Below are 11,207 nucleotides of genomic sequence, written 5' to 3' on the forward strand. Positions count from 1 at the left end.
TGTGATTAACCACCTGCTTTTCTTTTATTCAAAGCTTAACTGCTCTAAGTGTCAAAACACTTAATGGCTACATTGTCATTTAAACCAGGGGATTGGGTGTTATTCAAAGAGATCTGCCAATGCAGTTTCATAAAGTCGAAATAAGCTCCCAAGTTGCCCTCCATTATGCTGAACTTTTTTCAGAGCAAAAAATAAAAGTTTGTTAAAACTGACATACTGATAAAATGCTTGACTATGTATTGTTCATGTATTTTCTCTAAACAGCATAGGAGTGTTGGTGCTTTTTCACTATTACCAATGTAACACGCTAAATAGGAAAGGGTGGTAGCTACACACAACACCCCTGTAGTACCACAATTGTGTTTGCCATTTGTGGTAATAGTTCCACTATTGTAACATTAATAAAATTGCATTGTGAACAATAAACACATCTGGACATACCCCAAGCCAAATCTTTTTCTCTTCTTATTGTATAGCTATTAGACTGAAATTGTTGAAATTCTTACCCTTTTTTAAACAAAACAGGCTTACTATCTAGCTTATCTCCAAGTCTGAATGCATCAATGACCCCAGTCTAATTTCTATCTAGAATTTCCCTTATTTCTTGTGCGTTATTGTCATGCATTAATGCAACTACTGAACTGTGATCCATTGTACTACTAACCTCCTTATTTTAATTGGCCTTGGTGAGTTTGATAAGGGGATAAAACTTAATATACACAGTGGCTGAGCCCTCTGATGATAGTTTCTCCAGCACATTTAAAGGATAATTTCTCTTTAAAAGCATCTTTTTGATAGTGTTAATTTCTTTAGTGAAGTTAAGTTGTGATATTAGCATAGATGAAATATGAAAAAATAATGTTTAAATTTTAATTGTCAAATTCAGTGAAAAAGTGAGCTAACTGTGTATCAGTTCTTGGCTGTGCTATATAGTGGTCTAATAGATGGTTTTGTGATGAGCTGCATGATGCATAGAGTAATATTGGGTCTGAAGTAGCAATGCAGAGTATACTTCCAAGACCTTATACACGGAACAGTTTATACCATACCACTTGGGTATAAGACATTAATATGGAGGATTATGCGGGTTGTCAATCATAACTGGCTTATTACATGATCGAGAAATGGATGCCAAGAAATTCAACCTGAGAATGAAGTTCTCTGTTTTTATAGAGCTTTATCTGCTCCATGTACTACTGCGTACAGAAAAAGGCCCTAAAGGTTTGCTTGTTTTCCAAGCAGTAAAGCACTTAGTGAGCACTGTCAGAAAGACATTGTAAAAATGTCTCTTAATTACACTCATCTTGTCATGTCTCTGTCCAGATTTTTCAGAATTCCCAGATTTCTACCTCATATATTTGGCCTGTTCCTCATAAAATATATATTTTTTTGACAAATCACTGAGGACTGATGTCATTAAATAATGACATACATTTGAGTTTTAGACTTCTTATAGAAAATGCAGGCTATCAAAAATGCTATTATTCTATCAACTTTCTAAGTTTATATGTCATAGACACATTACCAGCACAAACATCAGGCAGAAACAAATCTGTTTTTATGCTGCTGCTGTTTGCTGGTCAGTAATGGCAGATTTGACTGCCTAGGATGACACCCAACTTTAACAAGTTAAGCAGGGGCGCTTAACATTTTTTTTAATATTGGGTCTAGTGCTATAGTGGTGCTTAACTGATCTGTCTTTTCTCTGGATATCAGAGTGTAATCAGCATGGTCAATGTACTACAAAAACGTTGTGCAGCTCCTCAACATAATGTTTATTCAGCAACTCTTATAGCAAATATAGAATATTTAATACCCTACATAGTATGTGGATCATGAATACATATTGTGCATATAGGGTCTGTAACACTCATTTATGCTTACAGCTGGGAAGACATAAGATGGCTAAGGTACTGCAGTTACCACATGCAGGGTTGTAGGTGTAAGCACCATTCATTTATTTTTGTTGAGTGGTATAGCAGAGCAAGGGAACTTCACTGGAAAAGTGCTTGTGTGTAAAGCTGAAGGTTAATATCACAGACTGTGTGCTTATATTAGAGATCAGGGCTTTTAATTGCTAATGTTATATTTGAGCTTTTTAAAAGGCCACAGGTTCTAATCACTGAGACTCTCGTTATTGACAGGGCATTTAGATTGGAATCTGGGGTATCTATATGCTGGAACTCTGTTTAGATATTATGTCAGAGGTTCTGATTGTTGACATTGTACTTTGTTAACATGCTGGAGGCAATGTCCTTGGACAAAAGACAATAGGTTTTAATTGCTAGCACTGTGTTCAGGTGGGATCCTCACTCTTATAACATATTTTGTTTGGATAACAGGCCAGTAACTCTGATCACAGACAGTACAGCTGCACTGGTAATAAAGGCAACATGTACATGGAAGAGGGAACATGGATAGTAATAGCATTATAGGAATTGCAAGGTATTGAGTCTAGAAGACTATTATAGCAATAACCCATGCCTGGGTGTGGATAAATCCAGCATTACCCACACCCAGAAGTGGGTTATTGCTATTATGCAATGACATTATTTAAGAAAAAAAAAAACTTTTCTTAAATAATGGTATTGTATAATGCCTCCTTGCTGCCCTTCCACAGCTGTCTGGTATTCTGCGGCAGTTCTGATGTACTGCGCCTGCGTATGCCTACACAGTACATCAGAGCTGTGGGTAAAATCAACGGAGAAACCAAGATCTCCTTTGCTTTTTACAAACTGTTTTGCTATGTTAAATGGGTTTAACATAGCGAGACAGCTTTAAAAAAAGCAACAGAGAATCTCTGTTGCTTTTTTAAAGCTTTCTCGCTATGTTAAACCCATTTAACATAGTGAGACAGTTTTGAAAAAAGCAACGGAGAAAGCAAGATCTCCGTTGCTTTTTATAAACTGTCTCGTTAAGTTAAAGGAGTTTAACATAGTGGGACAGCTTTAAAAAAGCAACGGAGTATCTCCGTTGCTTTTTTTAAAGCTGTCTCGCTATGTTAAACATGTTTAACATAGCAAGACAGTGTGAAGCAATGGAGATCTTGCGTTCTCCATTGCTGTAAAAAAAAAGAGTTATAGTAAGGGAAAAAGTCCGGCTAACCGGACCTTTTTCCATTACTATAACTCGGATTTACAACATGCACGCTGACCAATCAGCATGCACGTTTTTGAATATTAATGGGGGGTCATTGTATAATTGCAATTTGTCAATACCCACCCTCTATGTTGTACCTCCCTTCACTAAAATAGCAAAGCAGGTATGTCCTGGGGTACATTTTTGGGTACCTATCACATTGCTTAACTTATAGGTGAAGTTGGTTCTAGATGTGGGGTAGACACTGAGTAATAAATTTGTCCTGCCTGCATATTTTCTGATGTAGTGATGGAGATTTAAGTCTTAGTTTCTGATATGTGTGGTTTGTGGAACTATTTGCCTTACAAAGATGCAAGAGCTCAAGAAGGGTAGGGACCCTAAGAGCATGGAATGTAAAACATAGATCTTCTCATAAGAGCCTGTACAATACCTACCAAGTATAGCACTAGAGCTTCAAACCTCACCTGGTGTCTCATTGTCTTTAGACCAGATATCTTAGAGAAGTAAATGCCAGAAAGAACGAGTCACAGCACTAACTCCTGAGCCACACTGCTAGTCTCCTTCATACTTTCTGAGGTGAAACAGGCCACCTAAACTACATGGGCTCTGCCTTTTAGCCAGTTGTCTGTCCACCAGATTAGTTAAGAGTCTAATTTTAAGAGTTGTAACTTATTTGCAATACAAACATGAAGTTTAGTGTTGAATGCCTTGGCCAGATCCACTTTTGAGCGATTTACAGTCATTTTTGATGCACAAGTGTGTCATGTGCATAAGGGTTACAAAAACTGAAGTTGTGCGTTTTCTGTCCACATTACAATCCAGGAAGATGCTTGTTTTTGCTGCCAGCTTAGATCTCTCCCATTTGGGGGAATTTTTTTCATTTGCACCAAAATCAGGTGTGTCCAACAGCACTCACGGTCTCACAGCACTCAATGTCTTAGAAACAGAAGATACGGAGTATAGCCCATCTTAATTTTGCTTGTCACTGTCTGTCAGGAAATCTTGGACAGATTTAGAATGATCAGGGAAAAATTACATAGTTTCATAGTTTCATAGTATAGTACTAGGCTATCTGCGCTGGGGCATTTGTAAGCCTAGCCATAGTGATGTGGCTTTTGCCACCCCATGAAATGGTACAAAAATGTACAGAATAAATCTAGAATACTGTGCTTCTGTCTAGTAGTGACACATAAAGGTCCCCTTATATAATAGAATTAGTTTACTGTGCCCTGTCTAGCAGTGACACAGATGTGACCCCTGGGGTAAACTTACGATCTCCCATCCACTCATCAAGATTTCTCTTGAAGAGAGTCAGTGAGGGGCTCTGCCTAATACGAACTGGGATCCTGTTCCAAAGCATGGGAAGCCTCTGGGTTATGAATCTATCCCTCCAGCATGTCCTATTCATACTTGTGCCGAGGTTTAAGTCTTTAGCTCTCGTGGTCCTGATGGATTTGGATTTTTTGAGGTGGAGCATGTCCATCAGATCCTGATTGGACATGGCCTTGTACATCAGGCAGAGATCACCTCTGAGCAGGCGGTATGCTACTGAATAGAGCTGAAGTTTCTTTAGTCTGGCAGAATAAGACATATGTTGGAGACCCTTGATCCTTTTGGTGAGGTACTTTTGTGGTCTCTCCAGCTGTTGCAAATGCCGGGTGAGGTACATACCAAATGGGGCATTGTACTCAATCATGGGTCTGATGAGGGAGGAATATAGGGGTACAATGACATCCTTAGATCTGGATGTGAATCCCTTCATGATGAGGTGTGCAAGGTAGAATGTTTTTCTAACCACTTTGGCAACGTGGGTGTCAAATGAGAGGTCGCTGTCTACTTGGGTCCCTAGGTCTCTGATTACTTTTTCCATACTCAGTGGGTTGCTGTCTATGTGATAATTTGTGGGTACTTTGTTTTTTCCAAAAGGGATGACTATACATTTTTTGGCATTTAGTTTAAGGCCGTGACTACGGCGCCAGTTGTCCGTTTCAGTGAAGCCTTTTTGTAGGATGTGTGTGTCTGCTGGTGTATCGACTATGGCGCCTAGATTGCAGTCATCTGTGAACTTTGTCAGCCACAGCCCTCCCATGTTTGCTTTAACATCTGAGAAATAAATGCCGAACAAGAGAGGTCCCAGGACAGATCCCTGTGGGACACCACTTGTGACTGGCTTTGAGTCTGACATTGCTCCAGCGATTTTAACTTTATGGGTTCTGTCCTTTAGCCAGTTTGCAACCCATCTAGTGACATAAGGGTTTACTTTTAAGCTGTTTAGCTTATCTATGATGCCTGAGTGGGGTATTGTGTCGAAGGCCTTAGCCAAGTCCAGTTATGCTGTATGGACTGCTTTGCCCTCATCAATGGCTCTAGTGACTGTTTTGAAAAAGTCAACCAGGTTTAAAAGGCAGGATCTGCCCTTTACAAAGCCGAACTGGGTGGGGTCAAGTGTCTGTAGGTCCCCTATGTCTCTGTTTATGAGTTCCATAATGATTCTTTCCATAGCTTTGCAGACCAGGCTAGTTAAGCTTATGGGGCGGTAGTTTCCAGGGTCTGTAGAGGCACCCCCTTGTGGAGTGGGACCACTGTTGCTGTACGACAGTGTTCAGGTACATATCCCGAAGTAAGGCTAAGGTTAAATAGCATTTTTATGTGTGGGTTTAGCTCCTCTTGGAGTTCACGTAACACGCACACCAGGATACCGTCAGGTCCCATTGATGCTGTGTTTTTTGCTTTGTTTAGGGCAGTTCTCACTTGGACATCTGAGATGACAGGGAGATTACATTCAGCTGGGATAAGTATTTCTTCTTTTGGGGGTGAAGGAGGGGAGAAATTTGCACTGAACCTGTCAGCCAGAATGTTAGCAATATCTGTGGGTTCAGTGTATTTTTTGTTGTTGTGAACCAACTCTGAGCATATCTGAGGGTTTCCGCCCAGGTTTCTAACATAGCTGAAGAAGGCTTTGTGGTTATCTTTAGTGTCCTTAGTGATTTTTATCTCAAAGTTTGCCTTGGATGTTTTTATGAGAGAACGTAGTTTTCTGCTAATGTTGATCAGAGATGTCTTCCCTTCATGGGATTTAGCTCTGACGTGCAGTAGCTTCCTTCTTTTGTTATACAATTTGTTTATAGCTGAGGTCCACCAGACAGGACGCTTACATTTGGTGGAGAGGGACTTGGATTTGTTTGGGATTGCATGATCCATGCATTCTTGGAGATGTCCATAGAAAGCATTTGTGAAGGATTCGGCATTGTGGGATGTGGTATCCACTGGCACAGTGGGCTTAAAGGATACCATCTCAGTCTTAAGAAGAGTGAAGTCTGCTTTTGAGAAGATTTTCACTGTGGTCTTTTGTGCTGGGGGTGGAGGTGGGATATGTATATCCAGGGTGATTAGTTTGTGGTCAGATCTCACTAGTGAGGGGTATACATCCGGTGTGGAGCATTTTGTCCCCATGTTTGTGATGATCAGGTCTAGTATATTATCTCCCCTAGTGGGAGAGGTGACTAGTTGTTCCAGTGCATTTGAATTTATGAATTCCAGGAACCTTTGGGCTAGGGTATTTGGGCTAGAATAATGTACCCAATCTATGTTTGGGTAGTTGAAGTCTCCCAGTATGATGGTATTTTGTGATACATTCATATCCTCCAATGTCTTCAGGAAGGCTGAGTGGGGTTCTTGAGATTGGGAGGGTGGTCTGTAACATGCTACCAGTTATATAGCAGTTTTGCCTATGGTTAGTTGCACCTGTATGGTCTCTGATGCTTCATGTGTTGCTACTAACCTGGAGGTGTGGGTGTCCTTTATGAATATGGACACTCCCCCAGCCTTTGTGGTTCGGCCTGGGTTTTGGGGCCGAAAAGCATGATACGATGTATAGCCTGGTAGCACTGGGGTGCTCTCAGGAGCCTTGAACCAGGTTTCAGTTACTGCACAGACATCGATGTTCTCCATGCTGAGGAGTGCATCAAGTGCCTGCATCTTGAGATTAGACTTCTGGCATTGAGCAGCATTACCCTTAGTTTTTTTCCATTTTTGTTTTCTAAGGAGGTGGGTTTGTCTTTTGAGCCTTGCCTAAAAAAGGCACTATGGGGGTGGCAAGAGCCTTAGCCAATATCTGGAAGCCCAGAGGTGACAGGTGTAAGCCATCCCTTGCGAAGCAGCGTGGCTTGTCCAACATATCATCCCAGGCAGACAGACATTGGATCCCCTTAGAATGACACCAGTACTTGAGCCAATTGTTAAAGCTGATCATCTTGTCTTTGTATTGTGGTATCATTCTTGGTGAAGGCAAGATGCTGCTCAGGGTCAGGGTCATACCAGCCTGGGCTACATAATCGGAGAGCTCCTCTATGTCTCTTTTCATGTAGTCCAGGGAGGTACGTCTCAGGTCATTCACACCAGCCTGGACAATGATGGAGTCATATTTGTACTTGCTTTGGAGTGACCTGAGTGTGTGTGTTATGTGGCGGATCCTAGCTCCCGATAGACAGCTCACAGTCACCTTCTCCTTGTTCAGCCTGGTCAGTGGGACATCAGTGTGTCTGACTATGGAGTCACCTATTACTAGTGTATCAGGCAAGGTGTTTGGCCTTAAAGGCAGCGATTGGTCGACACACTGATTTATTGAAGTATGTGTTGCATGTGTTTAGTTTTGAGGTGGTGGATTTTTGGATGTCTGCTTTGGGAGCCTCTGTTGTTTTGGTAAGTTTTTTATTAGAGCCTCCGAGTATGTCTTTGTGTTTTTATGTATTTGGTTTGCAGTTGTGGTAGGTCTATGTGGGACTGGGATTGTTGTGTGTGTGGTTGCCATCTCCTCCTGTCTGGTCATGCCAGCCCTGAGTTGAGAGAGTTCAGCCTCCAGTTTGGCTATATAGTTGCATCTCTCACATGTATTTGTGTTTGTTGGGAGGAGGAGAGGATTGTCTGTGTACATGAGACAATTGTAGCATTGTCTCAAGATACCCAGATTGACCAGCTGAACTGGAGACGATGCCAGTAATCTACCACTCGACATGCTAGAACAGTATAAGGGAGTGGTATACCTTTAAGGGAAGTGGATATTCACAGGGGTGGTAAGTAGATCTAGTGCTTTACTTAGTACGAGGGTGCTTACTTAGTAGAGAGGTATTGAGAACAAGTGCTAGGCTTATAATACAGTGAGTAGTCTGGTTATACTAAGAGTAGAGCTTCCTTAAGGGAAAATTTGAAGAGCAGACTTGGCGGAGCCAGAAAAAGTTTAACCTTGTTTAACAGGCGCTGCGCTATGTGCACAACCGCGCAAAGCCGTGCAAATGCGGATTTTCAACAGTGAACTACAAAAGAGCTAGAAATGGTCCAAAACAACCAATTACTACAGCTTCTTGTGCTGAGGTCGCTTCCCCCAAGGACAGGTAGGCTGCTCAAGGCTCCCCACTCCCACTGGTGAGCAAAGAAACTTCCTTCTATCCAAGTAAGGTAATGGACAACACAGGAACTACACCACAGCCCAGAATACAGCAATGCCTGTAAACTGGTCTAAACTAGTCGAGGAAGGCGGGAAAACAAGGATTATTTTTTTGTTTTTTTTGTTTTTTTTGGTAGAAACACACAGAAAATGCAGAAACTTTGATAAATTAGTTACACAGGCTAGCACACTTTAGTGGGCAGCCTCCACAGTTAAATTAAACAAACAAACAAGCAAACTTTCAATCAAATTCAACTAAAATGTAACTTTAAGTGCAGATTTTAAAATAATGCAGCAATCAGTTAAAAAAAACAGTTCAGGCTAGTTCAAGGTAAGCTACAGAAGCTATTCCAAGTGAAAAAAAGCAAAGATACTTAAATCCAGAAGGTAGTCGCTTTTCTGAGTTCCCTGCTGCTAGGACCACTCTGTAAACCCACGTGGAGCTTGTCTGAGCAGTATAGCCAGAAAAAAAACGCCCAGATATGGATTTTAAACAGTGAACTACAAAATAGCTAGAAATGGTCCAAAACAACCAATTACTACAGCTTCTTGTGCTGAGGTCACTTCCCCCAAGGACAGGTAGGCTGCTCAAGGCTCCCCACTCCCACTGGTGAGCAAAGAAACTTCCTTCTATCCAAGTAAGGTAATGGACAACACAAGAACTACACCACAGCCCAGAATACAGCAATGCCTATAAACTGGTCTAAACTAGTCTAGGAAGGCGGGAAAACAAGGATTATTTTTTTTATTTATTTTTTTGGTAGAAATACACAGAAAATGCAGGAACAGCGATAAATTAGTTACACAGGCTAGCACACTTTAGTGGGCAGCCTCCACAGTTAAATTAAACAAACAAACAAGCAAACTTTCGGTGAGTTTGCCTTCTTCTAGCTGTGGATACTAAGGTTTTTATAGCCCGCACTATATTTGCCATGGGGACCTTCTCAAAACAACTGGGGAAACTTTGAATATCTCAAGCATGGCTTCTATGGAATGGCATGCTTTCCTGATGTTACTGGTATAATAGTTTGTACCTATGTGCTATTAGGGTCCCATTTTAACCATGGGGGAAGCAGTTCCTAGATTCATAGATTAGTGCTAGGCTAACTGCCCTTGTGGGCCATTTTAAGCCTAGCCAATTATCCCATATAAGACACAAACCCTACATCTTTTGTTTGGAAGGTAAACACCTAAGCCATTATACCAACCTTCCACTCTATACTGACCTCTCATCTAAAATGTTAATTTTACCAGAGCAGGAAGAGCTACCACTCTTTCAACTGACAGGTAGTGTGTGATGTATGTTGCACCACTAACATGCTGGCCCAGTATCCTTGCAGTGATCATGATTCCCATATATTGCACACAAGCTCGATGTATCCATCTGTTCTTACATGATAGTATTCCTCATAATTATCTAGTTGCTAAATGTAAACTAATAATACTGTTTCTAACCTTAGTCATTTCTGTAGTGCTGAGTAGTCATCTCTTGCATTTTTGTCACGTGTCCCCTTCCTGTTTTATTTTCCAGATGATGCAGGCTACCTACTCAAGCCTTTGTTAATGACACCTGTCCATAACCTCAAGAGAGTTGCTGAAGAGTGATTCAAAGGGGGATGTTCTCTCTCACTCTCTCTCTCTCTCTATATATATATATATATATATATATATAGATAGATAGATAGATAGATAAATAGATATCGTTACAGATATAGCTACACACACACACACACACACACACACACACACACACACACACACACACACACACACACACACACACACACGCACACACGCATGAGGACATGTTGGCATGTTGGACAGTTCAAACTGCTTTGTCAGGGATGGTCTGCACCTGTCCATCCAAGACTTTTGTGTATTGGCAAAAACCTTATCCAACCCACAATAGCTTTTTTTTTTAGACAAAGTCAAGCTTCAAAAGCTTCCAGCATAACAAAAGAAAATTCAGATAACATGAAGATATTGCTGCTCATTGCTAGCAGCCTTAACAATGATCTACATCTCCTATGGGCACCTCTTACCTTAAATGCATTGATATATGCATCATCATAGAGACTTGTTTCAAGAATATTCATCAGTGCTCGGTTTCACCACCTGCCATGTGTTCAGATCCACTGCACTAGATGAAGGCACTAAAGACAGTGGGGTCTCTATATTCATAAAACTAAATTTTGCCTAAAGACTCATTAGGCAGGGTAATGGCCTGGAGCTGCTCCATGTTCATCTTACTACTAGCATAATCACATCATTGTTAACTATAGGGCCCCTCTATGCACCCATTAGCCCAGACCTCCTACCTGAATAGTCTGAAAGTCCTAAACATTTAACCAAACACCATTTTCCTACGGGACTACAACTACCCCTTTCATCAACTGGGAAGCATATACATCCCTAAACATGTATGCCCAGAGATTTCCAGACTTCAAAAATACAAATTTGCAGGACCAGCTCATCCACATCCACTTACTATGGGAAACAAAATCATGTACTTAGTTCTCACTAATAAGGGACATCTCTATTACCGTTAAATTGTAGCATCCTCGCTTGTCAAATCAGTCCATAGCTCAGTTATATTGACCATATGATTGAAGCCAGAATCATCCTCCAATACCTCAACGTTCAAGGATTTTGCATAAACTAACTG

Source organism: Protopterus annectens, chromosome 17.part0 (assembly GCF_019279795.1).
Source record: "Protopterus annectens isolate FY-2018-M chromosome 17.part0, PAN1.0, whole genome shotgun sequence".
Lineage (NCBI taxonomy): Eukaryota > Metazoa > Chordata > Ceratodontiformes > Protopteridae > Protopterus > Protopterus annectens.